Source organism: Grammomys surdaster, unplaced genomic scaffold, assembly GCF_004785775.1.
Source record: "Grammomys surdaster isolate TR1022 unplaced genomic scaffold, NIH_TR_1.0 124438, whole genome shotgun sequence".
NCBI classification, from domain to species: Eukaryota; Metazoa; Chordata; class Mammalia; order Rodentia; family Muridae; genus Grammomys; species Grammomys surdaster.
The window spans coordinates 2,338-6,647 of record NW_021619444.1 but is presented as its reverse complement, the minus strand read 5'-3'; the positions used below and the strand labels follow the sequence as shown (position 1 = coordinate 6,647).

At 39.9% G+C, this 4,310-nt stretch overlaps 1 pseudogene; it reads right to left on the bottom strand.

The window, feature by feature from the left end:
* Window positions 1-1,002: 1,002 nt before the first annotated feature.
* Window positions 1,003-2,215, bottom strand: LOC114636502 (annotated as a pseudogene).
* Window positions 2,216-4,310: the final 2,095 nt, after the last annotated feature.

Sequence of the window (4,310 nt, the reverse complement as noted above, 5' to 3'; positions counted from 1 at the left end):
CTAGAAAAGCATCATTTAAATGGATGAAGGTGACACCACTCAGGTCCGGGTGTTTCAGCTTCTGGATGCTTGGACACTGGGACAGATACTTCATATCTGAATTTGACAGCATGCAGTGAGTGATAGCTAGGGTCTCCAAATGGACTCCCCAAGCAACGAGACAGAGAGAGAGAGAGAGAGAGAGAGAGAGAGAGAGAGAGAGAGAGAAGACTTTACAACATTGAAGTTCAATAGTTCCAGAGAAAAGGCTATGAAATCAAGGTTGCAGAGTCTCCTTTGCCCAAGGTCATTCTCTGACCATTATTAATGTCAAGGACAAGCTGCTCTCTGATTAAGAGCTAACAACTAATATCATGTTCTTCTAGGTAGGACATAAGCTATCATTGTGTCTGCTAGTGACTCAGCTGCACAGATCCCTCTGAACTGGCAATCAGAAAACATATGTAAGGACAGATGATGTAAGCAGCCGAACCCAGAAGGATCAACTGGGAACCAATCAGAACCATCCCCAGTTCTGCTAACATTTATCTCAATGTGCTCCAGCTTACACACATAGCCTCCATTCTGTTCATAGGGTTTCCTCTAGACCACAGTCATTCACTCATTTCCCATCTACTCAGATCTTCCTGAACTCTAATTTCCTTTGAACCATTGGAAGTCAGAAGGAATGGAAGCTGTTCATATAGTTTTGAGGACACAGTTGACATGAGAGGACATGTGGTGTAAGATCTCAAATATTCTTTAGATCTATTTTCCTGTCATCTGGGTTTCTCCTGAAACCCTTTCTAAATCATGAACACACACATGACAGTCTGCCATTACTAAGGTGAGAAATTAGGTTGCAACAACAGTGTAAATTGCTATATCAATTATACTAAGCCCACATCTATATAAATTTAACACTAGCTGACAAACCACTATATAAACTCATGTTGAATGTAAAACAAAACAACAACAAAATATTTTGCTCACTCCAGAGAAAAGCTCTCTATCCTTTCTTACCTGAGCACTTGGTCCAGGTGACCATTCAGGAAGTAGACATCATTCAAATAGAGATGCTGAAGCTTATTCAGTTTGGAGAACTGGGAAAAGGTCTCTGTAAAACAGCAGGCGTCCATCTCTTGGTCCCGAGGCAAATACACAGGTACATAGATTTTCTTGAAAATGAGTTTCTGGGGGGTTTTCATATGCCTCAGACCAGAGGCTAGCAATGCAAGAGTGTGAATGTCCCAGCATGTGTTTATTTCCAATTTCTGGATAGAGCCCGTATCAAAAACCTCCAAAATATCCAGTGGATCATAGGCAGGAAAGGCTCCAAACTCTAACTTCTGACAGATCACCTGTATTGCATCTTTCCTCTGCTTGCCCCACTGATAAAAATATTTTAGATATTTGGAGGGAAGGTGGTACATGAGGAAATGGTTCATCAATACATTCAAGGACTGTTTCCCACCTAGGATGGATGATTTCCCACTGCCTGGTTGTTGCCAATTACATCTGGAGAGCAGACTATATGCTGTCTTCCAGCCCAAACATTCCAGAAGTCATGGTGGACATCTCGTAAATCAAGCACTTGTAGTTTCAACTTCCTATGGGTAAAGAAGAAGGACATTCATATGACAGGAGATACAATGTGTAATCGGTATAACCCATAATTCAACTTCCCTTAAATCAATTCTTTGAAAACAGACAGCTTCCATTTCTAGTGACTGGGGAAAAGGCAAGGACAGACTCATTACATATTGACTATTGCTCTTCTAAGTTATCCTCCATACACCACTGTCCTGTTTCTTCATTTCCATTCTTGAAGATACTGACTCCTACAATCAAAACACTGTGATTCACCTTGAACCACTTTATGAGTACTGACTTCACTTCCATCCATACAAACTTCACCCCACAACCTGTGCTACCATGGTCTTAGTTACCTGGGTTGATCCTTTTGTGCCAACAGCAAATCAAGGCCATCAAGCAGAGCTTTCAAGGTCTCCAGGTCAGGAGACTCCATCAAGGCTCCCACAGGAAGGCATGGGAAGGGCCAGGCTGCCACCATCTGCCTCAGGATGTTGAGTTGTTTACTGGCAAATGCACCTTTGAAGAGTGGTGGGAAGAGTTCCTTGGGCAGGTCCTCCAGAGCAGAGATGGCCAAGGCTTCATCTTTCAACAGGCTTCTTCTTGCCAGCTGCTGGAGTGTTGGTGGGTCTGTGAAACTCATCATGACTTTCAGATATGCTGATGCTAAGGAAATATCCAAAGAAAGAAAATATTCCATTCAAAACTCTTTGAGCAAGCCTTTCACACCCCACTCCCACTAATTACATAAACCAGGCAGAGTTCCAATCCCTGGCCTTGTGACAATGCAAACCCTGTAATTCTGACTATGGGATATCTGTTTTTCTCATTGCCACAGTACCTTCATAGTCCTCCTGCAAATATATAAGCACACATTTAAATACATCTTCCCTGATATTCTTCAAAAACTGATACAGTGTTCCCTGTGCATCTTACACTATGCTGTAACAGGAGACTCACACATGAATCTATCACTTTTGTGGGAAACAGTTATGATTTTACTATAATCTATGGAACAATATATTAATAATATAAATAATAAAATGGGTACTCTTGCATTTGACGCATAGATGTTGAGAACTGAGATTCATGTTGGTTGACTTTCCCTTTGAAGAGTATGAAATGTCCTTACTATCCTTTTTGATAGTGTTAAGTTGAAAGTTGATTTTATTCGATATTAGAATGGCTACTTCAGCTTGTTTCTTAGGACCATTTGCTTGAAAAATTATTTTCCAGCCTTTTTCTTTAATATTGTATCTGTCTTTTCACTGAGGTGGGTTTCCTGCATGCAGCAAAAACTCTGGGTCCTGTTTACATATCCAATCTGTTAGTCTGTTGGAAGCTGACTCCTAGCAGAAAGCAGCTATCATCTTTCTTGTTTTGCTGTTTAATGCCACCAGCTGCAAGGCACACATGGAAAAGTACCTTCAGCTATGTTCCCCTGCTTGTCCAAGGCAACAAGGTACGTAGAAAAGTGAATAAATACCCAGGATTTCCTTTCAATAAATGGGACTTGATCACACACCCTGTCTTTTCTCCATTCTTCGAGTCTCTTGTCCCTCCATCCCCACTCTCTCCCTTCCTAGACCCTGGTGACTGATCGGAGGACCTGAGCAGCAGCTCAGGCAGGGACATAACTCTATGTCTTTTTGTTGGGGAATTGAGTCCATTGATGATAAGAGTTATTAAGGAAAGGGGAGTGTTGCTTCCTGTTATTTTTGTTATTAGCACTGGCATTGTTTCTGTTTCTATATTCTTTTGGATTTGTTGGAAGACAATTCCTTTCTTGCTCTTTATAGGGTATGTATAATTTCCCTCCTTGCATTGGAGTCTCCTCTCTATTATCCTTTGTAGTGCTGGGTTTGTGGCAAGATATTTTGTAAATTTGATTTTGTCATGGAATATCTTGGTTTCTCCATCTACAGTAATTGAGAGTTTTGCTGGGTTTAGTAGCCTGGGCTGGCATTTGTCTTCCCTAAGGTTCTGTATGACATCTGTCCAGGATCTTCTGGCTTTTATAGTATCTGGTGAGAAGTCTGGTGTAATTCTGATAGGTCTGCCATTATATGTTACTTTGCTTTTTACCCTTACTCCTTTTAATATCCTTCTTTTGCTTTGTGCATTTGGTGTTTTGGTTATTAAGTGATGGGAGGGATTTCTTTTCTGGTCTAGTCTATTTGAAGTTCTGTAGGCTTCTTGTATGTTTATGGGCATCTTGTTCTTCAGGTTAGGGAAGTTTCATTCTCTAATTTTGTTGAAGATATTTATTGGCCCTTTAAGTTGTTAATCTTGACTCTCTTCTATACCTATTATCCTTATGTTTGGCCTTCTCATTGTGTTGTGGATTTCCTGGATGTTTTGGGTTAGGAACTTTCCCCACTTTGCATTTTCTTTGACAGTTATGTCAATATTTTCTATGATATCTTCTGCACCTGAGATTCTTTCTTCTATCTCTTGTATTCTGTTGGTGATGCTTGTGTCTATGACTCCTGATTTCTTTCCTAGATTTTCTATCTCAAGGGTAGTCTCTCTTTGTGATTTCTTTATTGTTTCTAATTCATTTTTATGTCCTGGATGCTTTTATTCAATAATGACAAAAACAATGGGAAGCTCACATTCATGTGGAAATAGAACAACAATCTACTCAATGATAACCTGTACAGGTAAGAAATATAGATACAAATTAAAGACTTTTTAGAATTTAATGAAAATGAAGACAAATCATACCAAAACTTATA